General features: G+C 55.4%; 3 protein-coding genes across 12 annotated transcripts in view; 2 read left to right on the top strand and 1 right to left on the bottom strand.

Annotated features, from left to right (window-relative positions):
• RPL12 (ribosomal protein L12) overlaps positions 1 to 19499 on the top strand; it is a 534927-nt gene that overhangs the window by 271178 nt on the left and 244250 nt on the right. The gene's annotated exons all lie outside the window — the stretch shown is intronic.
• RALGPS1 (Ral GEF with PH domain and SH3 binding motif 1) overlaps positions 1 to 19499 on the bottom strand; it is a 271670-nt gene that overhangs the window by 79414 nt on the left and 172757 nt on the right. The window lies entirely within an intron of this gene.
• ANGPTL2 (angiopoietin like 2) overlaps positions 18259 to 19499 on the top strand; it is a 34273-nt gene continuing 33032 nt past the window's right edge. For both annotated transcript variants that reach the window (XM_049637901.1, XM_049637884.1), the window contains exon 1: positions 18259 to 18726. The gene's annotated coding sequence lies outside the window, so the exon portion shown is untranslated. The remainder of the gene's footprint in view (positions 18727 to 19499) is intronic.

Raw genomic sequence — 19499 nt, 5'->3', positions numbered from 1 at the left:
TCCGGGCTCTCGTTTCAGCTCTGCCCCTGACTAGCAATACAACCATGGACAAGTCGCTGCTCTTCTCTGAGGCTCTGTTTCCCCACTGGTGAAGTGGGGGGGGGCGGGGGGGCGGGCGGAACTTAACGGCTTTGACGTTCAAGAACGGGCGGACTCTAGAGATTAGTATGTTACACCACGTAATACAGCAGAAGTCCGTCGGCTCCAGCGAGTTCCATTGGCTGGGCGAGGCCTGCTCGCCCTGCAGGTCGGGGCGCCCACTCTCACGGAGCCCTCCTGCCTGCCCCAGGCTCCTCCTCTGCAGCACTCAGTTACTCGGCACTGAAAGGAGTCTAGTCCTAAGGACAGCAGTGGCTCCCATTCTCCGAGGGCCGCACGCCAACTCCATATCATCTGTCGCCGAACACTTAGGGCCCCACTTACAGGTGAGGGGTCTGGGGCCAGAGGAATCAAGCGAGCTTATGCAGGTCATCTGGCCAGCACGCGGTGGGGTGGGGCTCAAGGCCAGGTCTGCCTGACCCCTTAACCTCTACTTGTGGATCATTCAACACCTGCCCCCCAGGAGGTCATGAGCCCCCAGGGTCAAGGACCAAGTCTGCACTGCTGACAGCTGTCTCTCCGGGGCTAACAGTTATCTGCAACAGCACACGTTCTCCCTAAATATTTTGTAAATTAAAACAAAAGGGAAAAAACGTGTTTAGGTCTGAATCCTTCTGGCCCCAAGTGACAGGGACCAGCATCAAATGCGGGAAAGACTGCAAGAATCCTAGAACGGCCGCACCACAGGATCCAGGCAGCCCAAGGACAGCCCCAGGGACTGAGGGGGTTGGGGTGGGGACTAGAGCTGGTGGCTTGCTGCCTACAGGCCGGCTCTCTCCACCCTTTACTGTTGCCCCTCTCTGGGCTGGGCTCCGTGCCACATTCACTCAGGCTCTCCATGTGCAGAGGCCAGGGCCACCGGCTGCTGTGGTGTCAGGATTCGACAGCTCTGTGACCAAGGAAGAGATCTCTCTCTCTCCCTGGCTTCAGAAAACAAAACAAAACAAAACAAACACTCCAACCGGCCTAGTGTGAGCCACCACTCTGACTGGAGATGAGGTACCGGGACTGGACCAGAGGGGTCAGGTAACCCTCTGAGGTCAGGTGCTGGGTGGGAGTGAGTGCCGGGCGGACAGAGAGAACAGCCCTATCGAACTGGAAGTTATCTGTTACCCAGGTTGTGATTTAAGCTTTTTGTCAAACTCAACTAATTATAGGACAGTTAAAAATACAACTCTGCTGTTGAAATCCAACCCCCAGGGCAATGGTATTAGGAGGCGGGGCCTTTGGGAGTGATCAGGTCATGAGGGTGGAACCTTCATGGATGGGATGTGTGCCCAGAGAGATCCCTCACCCCCTTCCCCATGTTTGGACACAGCGAGAAGACGGTCATCTTTGAACCGGGAAGCGGGCTCTCACCAGACGGTGAATCTGCCAGTGCCTTGATCTTGGACTTCCCAGCCTCCAAGACTTGGTGTTTGTTGTTTATAAGCCACTCACTTTATGGTATTTTATTACAGCAGCCAGATCTAAGACAAACCACCTCCCAAGGCTGAGACAGAAACCCCCAGGCCACGGGCCATTCCTGTGACCATGTGTCTCCTCTACACCGTGGAGTCTATGGGTTTCAACTTCTGAAAGATCTTGCTTCTCGAACCCTGACAGGAGGCTGGCAAAGGGGACAGAAGCTCTGTGGTGGTCAAAGGCCAGTGGCAGTGTTGACGTGTGCTGACTCTATCTGGAAGCGATGGAGAAGAGCATGGCTGTGGAGCCAGGCAACCTGACCCTGACCCTTGACCACAAGGATGAAGGCCTCGCCTCTAACACTGGGGATGCGCACGCCCTCCCACAGAGGTGAAGGTGATAATGGTGACAGCTCACAGGGGTGCGCGCTTCTGGGGACCAGCTTCTGGGGACCACACATGACTGAGCTCCACATTCCATCTGCTTCCTCCCCACCACGTCCTGATGACCGCCCTACTGTGGGAGCACTGCTGGGTCACTGTTCCAGGGGGAGGACAGTGAGGCTCAGAGAGGAACACACTTTATATGCAGTGAGCTGGGACGCAGACTCCAAATTCTTCTGGACACCTGGGTCAGGCTTTAACCCTGCTGCTGTTAGCTGCACGGTGGTGAAGAGGCCTGCGAAGGGGGCGTTGCTCAGTGATGTTCCAGAGTCTTCCCTCGTCCTATTTTCTTTCTTCTCCTTCTCCCACTTCCCCAATCACGTCCACCCACCACCAGGGCTCCAATGGCTGCAGGGCCACCACAGCTAAGGCTGTGCTTCTGTCCCCCTTCCCCCAGCTGGTGGGTGGGGCCTTCTGAGCATCTATGAGAAGTGCAGGTGGCCAGACCAGTGACCCCCACGCTGGGGCCTCTGGATGATTAAGGCCACTACCAGCTGACTGAGGAATCTGAGTCCACTGGGGGCACAAATGTGAAATGCCTTATTCTCGCCAACATACACTCTCTTAATGTACTGCACTGACTTCTCTTTCCATTGTGGGCAGTGGGTCCCCAAATGATATCTAGGCCAGATTCTGTGACTTTGCAGTCGCTTCATTTTTGGCATGGTTGGATTAGAAGATTTCAGACTTGGTTCTGTTTATATGAAGACTCCATCCACATGGAATTCAAAGCTCATCTCTGTTCTCTTTTCTCCCCTACCTCTCCCTGGGGGCTGCTATTTTCCAAGCCCCTTTCTTCACCTGTTTGAACTTCCTCCCCTAAGCCTTCCAGACTCTAGCAGTCCTCACGGCCCACGCTCTGCAGGGAAGTGTGATCTGCTCATGCCAGGACCACCTGTCAAGAGTGGTGAACCTGGACTGGCCTGGTTCCCTCTGACGCAGATGGCCCTGGCCATGGCCAGACCATGGCAGTCTCCATGCAGGTGGAGCTCTGGGTCCCCTAGGGATGCACTTAGCTTCGTCCTGGCCCGTCCACCACTGAAAAGAAGCCAGGCCTCCTGTCCCTGCCACCAGGAGTACATGTCCTCCTACCCCTTCTCTAGGAAGGGTATCCCACCACATGGTCGGTGGCCACCTTGGTAGTATGGCTCCTGCCTTTCTGCCGGCCTCTGTCTCCTTCGCATGGGACCTAGTAACATCTGGTATAGTTTCTGGCATCCCACAAGGGCCACAGAGAACTGGAACGCAGGGCAAGACCCAACTCTTCTCCGTACCCAAGTCCTTTCAAGGCCTGGCGACTCCACAGAATCCCCCCTTTACAAATCTCTGCAAGGAAACAGGCATGAGTTTCCATGGTCAATGTGACCCAAACTTCAGAGGCTGTATGTCAACCGCCATCCCCCGCCCGCTTCCTCTTCCTCTTCCCCAGAGAGGGAGAGAGGACTGGAGAGGGGTGGCCCCTCTGCTCGCAGCTCAGGCGGGGCTCTCCCACACTCCTGGTGGGCCTGAGGGCTCTGTAGCTCCTCACACGCCCAGCCCCTCCCCCAGAGGCAGAGACAGCCCAATCTTCTCAAAGGACTCTCTCCCAGAGAGAGAGAGCCTCCTTACTTGGCTTTGGGGAGGAAAGACACCTGTCTCAGCTCAGAAGGACACCTGTTGTGAGTGCAGGACGTCTCTCTTGCTCAGAGCACCTGTCTGGGATTCACAGGAGTGCCTGTGGGGAAGGGGCCTGGGCCCAGGAACCTGGGGAAGGGGGCAGGAAACCATCACCCGCGTTTTGTTCCAGCGGTCACCAGGGAGCTACTCTCAGCTGTTCGGAAGCTCGGGGCGGCTATACGGCTGTTAATCATAAAGGCGTAAGGCATTTATTTTCACTTAATACAAGCAGCATGTTTCACAGAGACAGTTTCTATTACGACAGCAGAGAAATAAAGATCTGAGTCAGGTCTCAAACTTCGCTCTGAGTGACCCTGGGCAAGACTTCCAACTCTTCTAGGACTCATTTCCTCATCGACACGACGGAGCTTAGAATCACCTAATCTTGGCCCCACGAGGAGCGGTGGGCTCCCTCAGATCATAAAGAGCTTCATACCGCACCCTGCAAACTTCATGGTGGACGTGGTGGCTGCTGTTATTGACAGGCGTTTTCAGGACCCAGAGTCGGCAAGAAACACAAAAGGGGTCTTAGGTGGGCAAAGGACCGCAGCCCACTAAGCCGGTGTCCCTAAGGCTGCTCCAGCTCAGGCAGAGTTCCAACACATTTGGTTGAATGGGGGGTGTTCTCCCAATTCCGGGAGACTATTAACCTGCGACTTGTTAATGAGGGATTCCGAACACAGATTTAAACTGCATCTGGTCCAGCAACCAAAGGAGACTGTGGGTCTCAAAAAAAAAAAAATGGAAAAAAAAAAAAAAAAAAAAAAAGAAGAAAAGAAAGATGCAGGAGAGACCCCTCTGTGTGGAGGGTTTGCGGCCCTGCTAGTCCGGTCGGGCAGGAACGGGCAGCTGTCTCCCCGAGCCTGCCCGCGCTGGATGGCGGCCTTGAATACTTTCTTTCTTAAGCGAAGCTCCTCTCTGTGTGTGCTGAATCACAGCATTCACGGGGGGAGTGGGGACAAGAGCATTTACTAAGCGGATACCAGGCATCAGTGGGCGCAGCCCAGGGGCAGGGCCGGGAGCGCAGGCAGGCCCAATGCTCCAGCAGGAAAGGAACGTGAAACTGGTTCCCCTGGCCCTTCAACCCCCATGGTGGGTACTTGGGGGGGGGGGGTGCAGATGAACACTCTGACCACAGACCTCGGCAGGGGAGAGACGGGGCCCAAAATAGGCTGAGCGTCTGGGGCGTCAGCTGGGATTCGCCCCTTCCAGCAAGTCAGGGCTCAAGCATTCTGTTTACCAAACGCTCTGCACACATAGAAACCAGGACCGTCTGGGTTCCACGTTAAAGGGGACGGGGAGGGTCCTCCCTCCCCCGGGTGGATTTCGAGGTGTTGGAAGCTTCTCTGACAATGCCCGGGAGGAGGGCCAAGGCCCGGGGCTGCCCAGAGTGAGCCTGGCAGAGGAAGAAAGACGACGGCAGGCCTGCGGACGGGCGGGCGGGGGCTCGTCCCTGCCGGGGGGCACCCCACCCCACGCAGCCCCAGCCTGGCAGGTAGCAGGGAGGGGGTGACGTCTGCAGGCCAAGGCGGCTCTGCGGAGGGGGACGCCACCGCAGCACGCTCTCGAGCTCGTGAGAGTAATCAAAAGCAGCTGAAGACTGAACCGCCTTCTAGAGGGCTGCCAGAGAGAGGGGCTTTCCAGCGCAGAAGCTGGGGACGGCTCTTTTCAGGGAGCGCTCCCCTGCCATGCTGCTCTCCTCTTTCCCGGGGTGCTGGGGGTGGGCATCGCAAGAAGGGCAGCCCCCTGGGGCTACTGTGCCCCTCCTCCTGTATCCTCCTCCTGTGGCCAAGCTGCCTTCCCCACAGGCTCCCGCCCCTCTGCAGATGTGGAAGGGGAAAAGTCAGCGCGGACCGTGGACCAGCCCCACAGCTCAGCCCTACATACGTGCACAAGTCCTTACTAGTCACAACACTGTGCCATTGGTGCCTTTTCATCCCCTGCTTTACGGATGAGGACACTGAAGCAGAGAGAGGACGTGAATCACTGCTCAAGGCCACACAGCCAGTGAGCAGTGGAGCCGGGATTTGAACCTGTGGTTCCAGAGCCCACACTCACACCAGTGCACCAGCCTGCCTGGCAGGGATGATGACCAAGGGAAAATAAAGCAGTACGTGGCAGGCACTGTGGATACTTTATGCCATTTAATTCTCATAACAGTCCCACGAAACACAGGTATTATTTTTACCATCTCCTGTTTAGAAAGGGGGAAACAAAGGCCCACGTGAGTTACTTGCCCAAGGCCATTCAATCAGGAAGGGCAGGCCTCGGGCTCAAACCAGTTCCCCCTGACTCCAGCACCTGCCACTGTGCCAACAGTCTCTCCAACAACCTCAATGGAGCACCCCTTGCTGTGTGCCAGGCACCGTGCTGGGCACTAGGGAGCCAGAAGTGACGAAGTGGCCCGCCCCGCCCTTACAGTCTGCTGGGGAGGGGGCACACCAGTCACAACATCATACAAATAAACCTAAAATCCTAATTGTGAAGGAAAATATGCCCGGCCTCATCGATGCTTTCGGGGGGCGGGGGTGAGAGAAGGAGAATTTATAGAAGTAATTTCTGCAAGATGATTTATTATCTTTTTCGTGTGCCTTTTACCTCCTATCCTGTACCAGGAAAGCAACTGGAAATCACGTTAATGAAATCGGTCGAATGAAGCTCGTTTCACAGTCCAGACATCACCATGCTGCTTAAACACTCCATACTCCCAGGTCTTGACACACAGGCGTGTGGTGTAGGGGAGGGAAAGGGTAAGACCAACAATATAGAGCCAGCTCCCAGGAAACGCCTGCAAAAAGCCAAACCACATTTTCTCTGCTCCACACATATCCAGCATCTGCTCACATGAAACAGCCACCCAAAGTATGTGATGGTCACTGCTGGGCCACCCCAGACTCACCTTCTTGGAAAACTCCTCTATCTTGAGCAACGGTTCCTACAACACGGTCCTCGCGGTTACTCGTTAGAAATACAAATTCTCTGGCCTCACCCTAGACCTACAGAATCAGGAAGTATGAGGTGAGGCCTGGCGAACTGTGTTTCAAGAAGCCCTCAGGTGATTCTGAGGCCCCTAAAGCTTGAGGACCACTGATCTGAGATGTGCTACAGTCACGAGTACGGGGAACACAACACAGAATGCACACTAGGCGACAAGCACACCATAGTTGTCTCAATTAACCTTCAGCCGAATTCTGGGAATAAACAGCACTGACACGAAAGAATGAGGGTCAGGTGTCTCCCTGAGTTGCTCAACCTCACACCGCAGGGAAGTCAGAGAACTCAAAGCTTATGATGATTGTGGACTCTGGATTCAGACCAGTCCAGATACAAATCCTGGCTTTGCCACTTACTGGCTGTGTAGCTGTGAGTAGACTCCCTAACCTCTCTGAGCTTGAGCTACCTCATCACTTAAAATGGAAGACAGAATCAAACCTCCTGGAAGGATCTGTTTGAGGATTTGATGAAATAATCCGTGAAAAAACCCGTCCCCACGTCAGGCACACACTGGGTGTGTAACAGATGGTAGGTATTTTGTAAGGCCACAGCTCTCGCGCACCCAAAACTGATGCAATCAAGTTCGGGCATCGAGTATCATGGACGTGACCCACAGCAGAGCCCTTGAGACAAGTGTGGTGCCCAACTCCTCTTGTTTAGAAATACTTCTGCTGGATTCCTGGGATTTCGGCTGGCAAGAAGCGACAAACCAGGAGAGAAATGGGGAGGCCAAGAAGGGAGGGTGACTGCTGCCACGGATGGAAGAGCTAGGAAAGTAACAACAAACACAGCTGCCTGGTGCTCCCAGGGCTGACTGCGCCTGTAGTAAAGTTAGTCCACTGGAGATGACTGAGTCACCGAGGAGAGGTCAGTATCGTGATTCATCAGGATTTATGGAGGCTAGCACGCCCGTGTGTATCTGTACGAGTCGGTGTGAAAAACTTAATGAGAACGGATAAAAAAATTTTTAAACATCAGATGATTAAGGAAAACAGCCTCATGGCTTTCCAGTCGACTTGATTATCTGAAATGACTTGGTCCCTGGGGTCCGGGGAGCTCCAGTTTCCCTGCGACAGAGACAGATAATCCAGGGGGCTGAGAGGGCAGGTGCCTAGTGCCGGACTTACTCAGGGTGGGACTGTGGGCAAGTCAAGCAACTTCCTAAGCCTCAGTTTCTGGATCTGAAAATGGCAAAATAATAAAAGAACCTGCCTCCCAGGGTTGTGGGGAAGATCAGTTAGTGCTGAACAAACATTCTGAATTATCGTTGGTTGTGTACACGTGCATCTTCTATAAGCCTGCTTTCCACCATGCTGAAATGATGATCTTTTGCGGTTAAGCCAGCTTCATATTCAGGCTGCACACAAAGCCTGGGGCAGGGAAGCACTTCTTTGGCTACAGGCCTGTGGTGAAGCTCTGCAGGGGCTGCTGTGGGGACAGTGACAGGCAAACCAAAAAGAAGAGCTAAAGGACACCGTCTGGAGAGATATAAAATAAATCAGTGATCTTCAGAAGACCCCAATGTGTTGGAAGTCCAAGATAACGGGGGCCCAGCTTACTAAAAGAAGACGGCCAGCATCTGTGGACTACTGTGTACTAGGTACTGCACTAGGGTATCTGCACTCACATTAATTCACTTACTCCTCCCGGCTATCCTGGGCAGGTGGTATGGCTATCCCAGTCTTTATTTTTTAAAAATGTTTATTTATTTTTGAGACAGATTGAGAGAGAGAGCACCCATGCAAGCTGGGGAGGGGCAGAGAGAAAGGGTGACAGAGGACTGGGAGCAGGCTCTCTCTGTGTTGACAGAAGAGAGCCTGACGCGGAGCTTGAACTTGCAAACTGCCAGATCATGACCTGAGCCGAAGTCAGACGTCTAACCGACTGAGCCACCCAGGCACCCGCTATCCCACTTGTTAGATGAGGAAACAGAGGCAGAGGATAGGTAAATTTCAGAAGTCACGTGCTTAATAAGAGAGAAAGGCAGAACCCAAACCCGGGCCTAGCTGACTCCCTTTGCACCAAGACAGCCGTGGTCCTGCAGGGAGGGAGGTGGCAATACACCTGTCCTTGCATTCTTCCCACCCCTTCCTCTCCTGCAGGTACCTGCCACTGGCAAACCCAATCCAGAGCCAGAAGGCAAGGGAGCCCACTGGGGGAATCCATGCAGGTCAGCTGCTGGGCACGAGGCAGGGTGCCAAAGAGCAGATGTGGGGCAGCAACTGGAACATACCAGGGCAGTGTCAAGGAGACAGTGGCCAGTGGTCAGGCAAACCCGCCCTGCCCTCCAGGGTTTCAGCCTCAGAGCTGGAATCCATCTGGCCCGGCCCAGGGAGGATGAGAAGGAGGCCAGTGGATGGTGCGGAGGCCGGCGGGACTGAAGGAAGCCTTGCGCACCCACTGCCTTTACTCCCTGCAGGGCCTTGGGTGGGTGTCCCTGAGATGCCCCACCCCCAACCTACTAGTTGGAGAACGCAGGACAGGTCTGGGAGTCTTTAATCAGGGAAGATGCAGGAACAATCCCTTCTGATTTTCCGGGGCCACGGTTACAAAGTTCTTGCTGCAATGCTCCCCCTTCCAGGCTTAGGGCAGCAGAGCCATGGATCTCTGCTGAAAGCAATTTCTGGCAAGCCCAAGGAGACCCTGAGCTCTCTGTGTGTCCCCGAGTATTGACATCCACGTCAGGAGCTACCTCAAGGATGAGAACAAACTCGTTCAAGAAGTGGGGTAAGTCACAGGACTCTTCCAGTCCACTCCAGCATGTGAGAACATTAACAGCAATTCAAGCATGTTCTATAGATTCTCCCAGCACAACTGCAATCCCTCACCCTCATTCCCAACTCCCAAAGTATTTCTGGGAGTATCTGGGGTGGCACCTCTTTGCTCCAACTCCCTGCTGCCACCTGTTTCCTCCACACTCCTGGAGGACTCCAGTGCCCAACTGTCAGTGCCGGCTGTGGTCAGGGCTGCCATGTACAGCTGTGTAGGGTGTGCACTGCCCAACACGACACAAAAGTCCCAGCTGTGGGTCCCTACTCTGCTCTCAGAATTCTGTTTCTCAGGTGCCCAAGTGGCAAATCTTCAAGGTGTTATAAACAGTGCAGCTTGATTCTCACCATATTAGAGTCATGCTGGGTTCCTGCCAACTCTTCCTCCAAAATCTATTCTGACTCTGACCACTGGTCACTGTCTCCTCGACACTGCCCTGGTGCCCATTGCCTGGTCTCTCACTTGGACAGCCCCCTCCAGTTTCCTAATGGTCTTCTCAGTTCCATTCCTTCCCCCCTTGGACCATTCTCCACCCAACACCAAGAGGGACACTGAGAGAACACAAAACGAAGCATAATGTCTTCCTGCTTGCAACCCACCGGGAGCCTGCGCTGCACTCTGGATAAAAGCCCAAGGCCTCACCTGGCCTAGGGGGCCTTACAGGACCTGCCCCAGCCAGCCCCTCTCACTCCGCCTGCCCCTCAAAGCGCACACTCTCGCTTGTCTCTGCTGCTTGGTCACACCGGCCTTTCCATCCCTCAAATAGGCCAAGCTCGTTCTCATCCCATGGACTTTGCATGTGCTGTTCCCTTTGCGTGGCTCCTTCCTTCCAGTCACCGGGGCCTTGGCTCACATGACCCTCCCTCTCAGAAACTTCCCTCAGCACCCTGTGGCGCAGACATTGATCTGCTCCCACCCACTCCATCTCTCCCTATTCCATTAACTGGTCTCATCAGTCGTTCAAATGCTCTCATCCCTGGCACCCTGTAGATACTCCACAAACCTCTGTGGGATACTTGGATGGGTGTCCCACACAGGAATGGTGGGCAGGCCTTTGGCTGTGCTCTGTGGCACCTGATCCGGCCCCACGTCTCCTGCCTCAGCACTGCATGAACCTCAGTGTCCCCCGAATGTCATGAAAAAAGCTCCCCCAGCCTTTGGGGAGAGCCCTCGCTGACTGGGGCTCAGAGCTGCTCTACGGGAGCTGGGCTGCATTCAGGCACCACCCTGGTGACAACCAGATGTGACCACAGCCTGAGGTCCATGTGCCCAGGGCCGCGCCTTTGCTCTTTCCCTCGCTGCGTGCCCTCTGGCAGGCTACTTGGGCTCTCTAACCTAATTTTCTTCAGCCCTAAAAAGAGGGCAGTGAAGGTTCTTACCACGAGGAATGGTTGTGGGGATCAATAAATTGGTGTGAACGGTTAGCACAGAGCCTGCGACCCATGAGTGGGTGACCAGCGCTGTCTCTATTCCTTCCCCTGAACTTGTCTCCCACCCCTTCCTCCAGGGACCCACGTGCACATCCCTCTTACATCTTCTTCCAGGGAGCAGCTCCAGAGACCCGCCAGGGACTGGATCATCCTAATCACACGCTCACAACAGGTTTGGACCCCAGCTATAAACTTGTGAGCGGCTGCTCCCTGTGGGCTCTTTAAGAAAAGGGAATTGATGGATTTATGGAGAAATGATCAATACCTACATTCATGAGCCGAACTTAACATGGCCTTGTCCTTGAGGGACTTAGGACCCAGGAGAGGAGAGCAGGGGGCGGGCAAAGGGATTCTCTGGGGGGCGGGGGGAGGGGACAGACAATATCAGCATGTGATGTGGTACAGAGGCCACCTGTGGGGGTCTTCTGACCCCACCACAGAGTCATGGTGGGGGGGGTGCTCCCTAAACATGTGGGTGGGGATATTAAGCGGTTCATGGACTACACAGAACCTCACGTCAATTCAAGTCAGATTTTGCCTCCAAATGAATTTGAGCTGAACTGCTGATAAAAGGCTTGCTATTTTTCTAGAGCTTTTGGATTCTGGGTTGATGGGTGAAGAAGTTGGGACTCACAGTCAGGGCCAAGTTATCCATTAGGCTCAGCAGGCACAGTGCGAGGGGCTCATGATACTTTCAGGGGCTCACAGAAATGTTGCAACTTCCTTTAGAATGAGAATAAAAAGTGAAATTTTAGGTCAGCAAACGCTTTAATATTCCCTATCAGCGTATTTGTCTTTACACCAGTGTGGTCACAGAAGATGAGTTTTCGTATTTTTTAGTACAGGAAGGAGCTCCGGAGGGCCAAGCACCCGAGGCGGATTGAAGTCATCCTCCAGCCAGGCTCGCAGCCCTGCCCTCCACGGGTGCCGGGGACATTCGGCAAGATCAGGCAAGTGACCAGCACAATGTCTGGTACCCAGGAAACAATAAATGAGGACAGTCCTAGAGACCATAACACTGTCACACTCCCATCTTCCTTATCTGTAAGAGGAAATAATCGCTGACTTCCCAGCTCCCAGGCCTGCTGCGAGGCTCAAGGGAGATAATACCAAATACCAAAGCATTTTGGGACCTGGCCCTGCCGTGAGGAGGAGAGGGGCAAATGCCGGGAACACGACCATCATCCACCTGCAGGGGCCAGGAATCTGAGCACACGTCCCTCTGCGGCCCCAGCTACACATGGCAGGACGGCCCCAGATGCCCGGCACAGGTACTGCCTTCCTTCCTGCACCTCCCTGGCAGACGGAGTGGTGGGAAGGGGAGAGGGCAGGGCTGAGGCGGGGACAGCTGGGAGCCAGATCAGTGGAGTAGGAGTTATAACCCCCCCCCCCCCCCCCGAGCCAGCTTGGAGTAGGCCTGGAGTAGCTCCTGAGAGGCCTGGGCACGGCCTCACGATGGCAGGGAGGCTGTCTTTCTTACCCTGGGTCTCCTCTCCCTTCTCCTTCGAGCCAGACTCCCAAATAGCACTCTTGCTGCCCTCAGCCCCAAGACTCTGAGTCAGAAACCCTGGATGTGACACAAAGAGAGCGAGCGGGTTTCGAAGGCTAGCATTCCCACGTAGGCGTTCAACAGACGTTTATCACATGCTCTATGTGCTAGTCCTCTAACGAGAGGCCCTCTCGACAGAGTCCAGGGCAAGACAATCTCAGGCTTTGCCCTTGGGCTTTCTGCTGACACATGTCACCAGCCTGGTGCCCCCACCCTGGCCTCAGGCCTGGGAAGCTCACCTCATCAGTCTCTTGCCAGAAGCCCTCAGTTATCTGCTCAGTCACCTCTTTGGGGCCCAGGAAAGATAAGCAAGGTCAGCAATAGCTCGGCTGCTCCTTGGGAGGAGCATTCCAGCAGGGGGTCTGCAAGGGGGGTGTGGTCTTCCCCCACTGACCAGAAAACCACCCGCAGTCCCTCCGTCATCTCCTTTTGGGGACGAAGATCCTGTCCGACACAGCATTCCAAAAAGCGACAGTTTTTTAAATTTTTATATAGGGTAAGACGATTTTAAACAGCTTTGGAAAATTTCTGTGAAGTTTTTGTTATGACGATACAAAGATAACCAGCAAACTAAAATGAAATCTCTCTTCCCTCTGCCTCTCAGTCTCCCCTCTTGGGGACAGGCCCCCGCATCAGCTGCAGTAAGAAGAGGGCAGATGAGGCCAATCGAACATTCCTTAAAATACTGTTAAAAAGACAAAATGAAAACCAGTCAACTAAACATCTCAGCAAATTGGCTTTGGGCAAATTGACCTGGAGCCCAAACTCTGGTGCTCAGATGGAGCTTAATAAATATTTGTTGACTGAACAGCAAAAGTGTTCGACCGTTAGGTGATGTCTGCGCTTGATGAGAAGAGTGGTCCTGAGTCTGTTCCTGGCAGGTGGGGTGCGAAGCGGGAATGAAATGGGTCGTGCACGAGCCAACGATAGGCTCTCAAAGCTACTTTGTAACCGAGCGTGCATCCCGTGCTGACATTTTGGATACACTTGTTTGGCAAGCATTTAACAGACACGGTGTCCTCAGAGGGCTTTCCACGTGTGGGGACACCCTCTGTGACACCAGGCAGTACGGCATAAACAGTAGGGCTGCCTTAGAATCTCCCCATAAACCCAAGTCTCCGAACTTCTCACCCGGGCCAGGGAACACGTGGCTCCCCTGCCAGACATGGGGCGGGCAAGTCACAGGACCTGGCCACGGCATCTCCGGGAGGGGAGGGGACCGGCTGGCTCTGTCTCAGCTTAGAGGCAGCTGTTGAATTAAATCTGGACGGAGGGAGGCTTCTGGCAGTTCCGCAGGCTTCCTGATGACACTCCCCTGGGCCTTTCCAAGACTGGATAACCAGGAGAGGAGGGGACTTGCTTCTTTGTCCCTCAATCACCGGTCAACCTTACTGGAGCCTGGCGTCCAGCATATCACAAGCAGCCACCTAAGGTGCTCTAACAAGGCTTGTGAGAACAACACTTTCTTCTAGTGCCCGGGTGGGTACGCTGAGCTGAATGAATCTAGGAATTATGGGGGCTGGTATTTCCCAACAGACTACGACCAAGAGGAGAGAGGGCAGAGAACTGAATTAAGGAGCACCAACCAGCTGGATAGGGTTACCGAGGGCACCGACGGCAGCAGGAGTACAAGAGGTTTGGGGTAGAAGACAGATCCAGTTGGGATGTGGGGAGTTCCAGTTACCAAAATGGAAGGAGTAGACGGCATTGAACTAACTCTCCGGTCAATAACAATGATAAAATCTGAACAGTACACGAGACTGCTTGAAAGGACTTGAGAACAACGCAGAACAGAAACTAGAGGACACGGGGTCTCTGAAAGACAGGAAGCACCCTAGGGCACCTCTGTTTGTGGTGCTACACGGCGGGAGGGGGCTGATACAGAATGCAGCAGAGTTACTGCCTGGGAAGAAGACAAAGAAGTTGGACATCGAGGATGGAAACTGAAGGGCAAAATGCCAGAAGGGAGATAGCTAAGGAAGGGGGAGCTCCAAAATTACTGTACAAATTCTCCTCAAATCCTTAGTTAATCCCTAAATTGTATACACATAGAGAGAGACTCCAAGGAGCCCAGAAGAAAGCAGTAGCCGGGAAGCGGGGGGTTCGGCAGCTGCCTCAAAGATCGCATTTGGAGTTCAAGTCCTGCCAAGCTGAAAGGACTTAGTGAACGTTTAAGGTTTTTTGATTTATTTATATTTTTAGAGAGAGAGAGAGGGAGAGAGAGAGAGCACGAGAGAGTGAGTGCATGTCCGGCGGAGGGGCAGAGGGAGAGAGAGAGAAAAAGAGAGAGAGGGAGAGAGAATCTCAAGCAGGTTCCAGGCTCAGCACGGAGCCCCACTCAGGATCAATCCCAGTGACCCTGCGATCACGACCTGAGCTGAAATCGAGAGTCAGATGTTCAACTGACTGAGCCACCCGGGGGCCCCTGTTGTTGTTGTTGTTGTTGTTGTTGTTGTTTTAATGAGGCAACAAAGTTTGCAAGAGAATAAGAACGTTGCCCAGGCTGCTGGCAGAGGTGGGGTCTGAGCCCAGGCCTGTTAGATTCTGAGCCACAGCCCCTCATCCTCCACAGCCAGTCACTCATTTATTCACTCCCCTATACTGGGCTGTACGGAAGGAGAGCTTGGTATGGCCCGGCCCACACCTGCCCTGGTGCTCAGGGAACTCACGGCCCTGGGGAAGGAGTCGCTGGCAATTACCACAGCCACCCCTGAGTATGTACTGTGTACCACACTTAATGTGTCACGTCATGTTGAATTCTCTCAACAGCCCCAGGAGGCCAATCCTTATAACATCTCCATTTTACAGATGAGGACAGTGAGGCATGGGGTGGGACCTGAGTGGAAGAACCAGAATTTGACTCCACAACTCAAGCTCTCCAGCAGCATCCTCGACTGCCCACGGCCACCACAGGGGCAAGGGATGAGCAAACATGGACAGGGCAAGGCCATCCTGGTGTTCCTCTCCCACGTGATGGGGTCCTAGGGACTGTGAATTGTGAAAGCAAATTTTCTCCGGTCATCGGGGACTTGGGCTGCACCGGTCCCCACGGGAGGGTGGGTCCTGGGAATTCCCCCCTGACCCCGTGAGTCCCATCACCTCCAACTGCCTCTCTCACCAGGGGGCTGCAACCACTGCCCACGAGCTCCAGAGGCCGTATCTACGGTTCCCACCAACCCAGTCTCTACTCAGTGACTAACGGGGCCTTTCAGAAATAAAAGCAAGTTGCTCAAAGCCTTTCAGTGGCTTCCCGCCGTCCTTGGATAAAGTCCCACCTCTAACAAGGCCTCATCTTCTGCCACACTCCCCCTCTCTCCTCAGCCAAATGCACTCGTCTTAGCCCCTGGGAAGAACTCCCTGTAATTGCTCTAGTCATTACCGCTGTGTAACAAATTACCTTCAAAACGTAGCAGCCTAGAACAGCCATTCTCTTCCCCTCGTGGATTCTGTGGGTCAGTGATTCAGCTACGGGATGGGACGGTGGCTCAACTCAGGTCCCGGTGTCCGGGGCCTCAGCAGGAAGGTTCTAGTTGGGGGTGACTCGTGGCTGGAATCACCGAGAGGCAGCTTTCCTCACATATCTGGGGGTTGATGCTGGCTGTCGGCTGGGACCCATGCTGCACATGGCCCCCGCGTGGTGGCTTGCGAGTCGCGGGATTTCTCGGGGTCTAGCTTGGCTCAGGGCTCCAAGAGACAGTGTCCCAGTGAACGAGGCAGAAGATGCACTGCCTGTTCTCGCCCAGCCTTGGATACCAGGTAGTGTCACTTCCGCTGCATTCTATTGGTCATAAGTAAGTCACAAACCCACCCAGATGCAAAGGGAGGGGACAGAGGCCCTACCTCTCAATGGGAGGAGTGTCAAGGTCTCAGAGTGTCAGGTCTTGGACCAGGAGATATTGTTGACTGTTGGGGCCATCTGCAAAAAAGCCCATCTGCCACCCAGTCCTTACACAGTATCGTCTGTGCTCAGAACCATCGTCTCTCCAACTCATACCTGCTAATTCCTACCTACCCCTCAGGTTCCAGCTCAAACACCACCTCCTCGGGGAGGCTGCCCTGACTGCCCTGCCAGGCTTAATCTGGCCTCCTGCCTAGATACCCGCTTAGTACCCAGCACTTCTCCTGTGTCTGTCTGTCTGTCTCCCCTCCTGACCACAGGCTCTGTGAGGACGGCTCGGAGCTACTTCCCAACAAACACAACCCGGAGAGGAGGAAGGGGAAGAGAAGGGAATAGGCCAGGCTCCAGGCCGACAAGGGTGCTGCTCAAGGAGAAGGATTCAGCTCCATCCTCTGTGCTTCTGATGATCTTGAACCCCCTGCCCCCCCGCCTCCCACGGCTCCTGTGCCGACCATGCACGGGGGCCCCCCCATGGTAGTTGTGGGGGGTGTTTCTGTCCATTGCAACCATCTGGCTAATGCTGCAGCCTCTACAGGCTTACGATATCTTACGATACTGCGGTCTTCTGGCGAGGACTCACCTTCTAAAAAGAAATGGGACTGACAGATGGAAAAGGGAGGGAGTCTGAGCGGGCTGGAAGAAGCTGAGGCAAGAAACAGAGATTGCTCCCTGCAAAGACGGGCGTGGAAGACCACAGCGGAACTGCTTGCCCAGGGCCCAGCTACATCTGAGGGCAAGGAGAACCCTGGTGAAGTCTCCCTCCCCATTTGTACCCAAACGTCATCACCACCACCACCATCATCACTCAACATTTAAAAAAAATTTTTTTTATTGTTTATTCTTTTTTGAGAGAGAGTGAGAGCGAGCACGAGCAGGGGGAGGGGGGGCAGGGGAGGGGGGCACAGAGAGAGAGGGAGACACAGAATCCGAAGGAGGCTCCAGGCTCTGAGCTGTCGGCACAGAGCCCGACGAGGGGCTCAAACCATGAACCGTGAGATGACAATCTGAGTCGAAGTAGGACGCTTAACCACCCAGATGCCCCATCACTCAACTTTTTTAAAGAGGAGAGAAGAGTCACCACTAGTATCTCCCACAGCTGTCGCCCAGGCAAAGACACAAACCTGCTCCCGGCTGCTCCCTTCCCAGCACTCCTCTGCCTGTGGTGCTGACAAGACTGTAGAATCGCTCACTTCATGGGGGTCCAGGGCTGTCTCCTTTCTGCTCTAACTCTACGAACATTCACAGACTCTGTGCTGGGGACTCCCATTATGTGCTTCTAGAAGAGCCCGATGTGAGGTCACCACGGGGGTTCTGGGAGCGCAACCCCTGGCCCGCCCAAGTCCAGAGCGCTGAGTCCAGCCCACTGAGGTGCCCTTGCCCCGCGCCAGCCCCTTTCCCGCATGATCCCACGGAATCCGTGGAGGTAGATTACATGAGAGGGATGCCAGATGGGTGACGTGACTTAATCAGGTCCTCTAGGTGGGAAGTGATGGGGCATTTCTCCTGTGCATACCCCCAGCTGGTGGTGTTTCCAGGGTCCTCGGCCCCTGCCTCCCGCTAGCTGTCAGCACAGATCCTGCTGGCTTCTGTGCAGACAGCCTTGGGCTCCCTCCCCAGGGTTTAGAGGTGAGAGCAAGGCCTCTGCACACGGCCGCACAGAGGCCATCTGTGCGGGGCTGCCCTGCCTGCCCACCCGGGGGTTCCGCGGGGGCAGTGCAGGGGTGAGGGAGCCATCCAGGGGGAGGACCTGTTCCCTGCTGCCTGCGCGGCTGGCACAGATCTGAGCCCATTACCTGAGTCAGAGGAGAAGCTCTCTGCCTCGGCAGGGCGCACTAGGGGCGGGCGGGCGGGCCAGGCTGCTCTGCCAGGGAAGGAGGGAAGGAGGCCGCCAAAGCGGGCTGGGGCGGGAGGGGCCGGGCCAGCTGGGGCCGGAGCTAGTGTGACATCACCGGGCGGCCCGCCTCTGTCTGGGGCTGAGGGGAGGCCCGGAGCCTTTCTGGGGCCTGGGGGATCCTCTTGCACTGGTGGGTGGAGAGAAGTGCCTGCAGCCAACCAGGGTCAGGCTGTGCTCACAGTTTCCTCCGGCAGCATGTAAAGGCTCCACAAAGGAGTGGGGAGTTCAAATGAGGCTGCTGCAGACGGCCTGAGGATGGACCCCGAGCCCTGAGCCGCCCTGCCCGAGCCCCGGATCTGCAGAGCATGGCACTGAGGCAGCCGCTGGCCCCCGCCGTGAAAGGAGGCAGGTTGTAAGTGGCCCCCCGCAGGACCCCCGCCCCCGGCCAGCCCCCGCCCCATCATCCCTGGCCCAAGCCCGGCCGCGGAGCAGAGCAGAGCAAGCAGAGGCCAGTGAGGCAGGGCTGCTCGGCGGCCAGTCCGGCCTGCGACTCGGGGACCCCTCCTGGAGGCCATGGACAGGCTGCCCTTCTGACGGCTGGGGTAAAGCATGTGAGGAGCTGCCCCGGGGAGCCAAGCAGGAGTGAAGAGGTAAGGGGCCAGCACTGTGGCACCAAGGGACAGGGGGCAAGAGGCAGCAGCTGACCCCATGTCTGGGGGTTCAAGAACCCTGACCCCTTCAGCTGGGGGTGTGTGCAGCTGGACCCCGGAGGGGGGTCACTCCTGTTTTCGCTTGGAGTCAAACACGGCATCTCCCGGGGTGGGACTCGTGGACACCTGGGCAGAGGGTGGGCTCTGGGGGCGTGAGACCACGGGCTGTTCATCTGCAAGCCCTGCTCTGCCTCAGACAAAGAGCCTTTGGGGTAAAGGCAGGCGGCTCCCGGGCACGGCCCGGCAGTCGGGATGTGTGCGTGAGCGTGTGCCTGTGTGTAGGTGTGTGCTTAGGGGAGCAGGGGTAGCCCAAGGACATGGGAAGTCATTTCTAAGTTTTGGGTTCCTATGCACCCTGGTTAGAGACTATGCTGAGGCAAAAGCAAAAGTAAATGCTGTCCGGCCAGAGCCCGGAACCCTTGTTCCGAAAGTTCCCTGGAGCCCAGCAGCCTCTGCTCGCCCCTCAGCTGGGCAGGACAGGACCAAAGGGGTCCAGAGCTAGAAGGGACACATTAGCTAGAGATTTCCGTTGCTGGGGCTCGGGGCAGAGAGCTGCCCCGACTTTCCCCGCGTGTCCACGGACGACTGATCCCGCCTAGCACCGGACGGCAGCCCAGGTCTCCAGCAGGCTGTATGTGGCAGGGAAATAGGGGAGGATCAGGCTTCCCCGGTACCCTGGCAGGGGGTACAGCGCGGGCTCCACATTCCGAGTC

This window comes from Panthera uncia, chromosome D4 (genome assembly GCF_023721935.1).
Source record: "Panthera uncia isolate 11264 chromosome D4, Puncia_PCG_1.0, whole genome shotgun sequence".
Lineage (NCBI taxonomy): Eukaryota > Metazoa > Chordata > Mammalia > Carnivora > Felidae > Panthera > Panthera uncia.
Note: the sequence above shows the minus strand (reverse complement) of the source record. Positions and strands in the feature narration are given on the sequence as shown.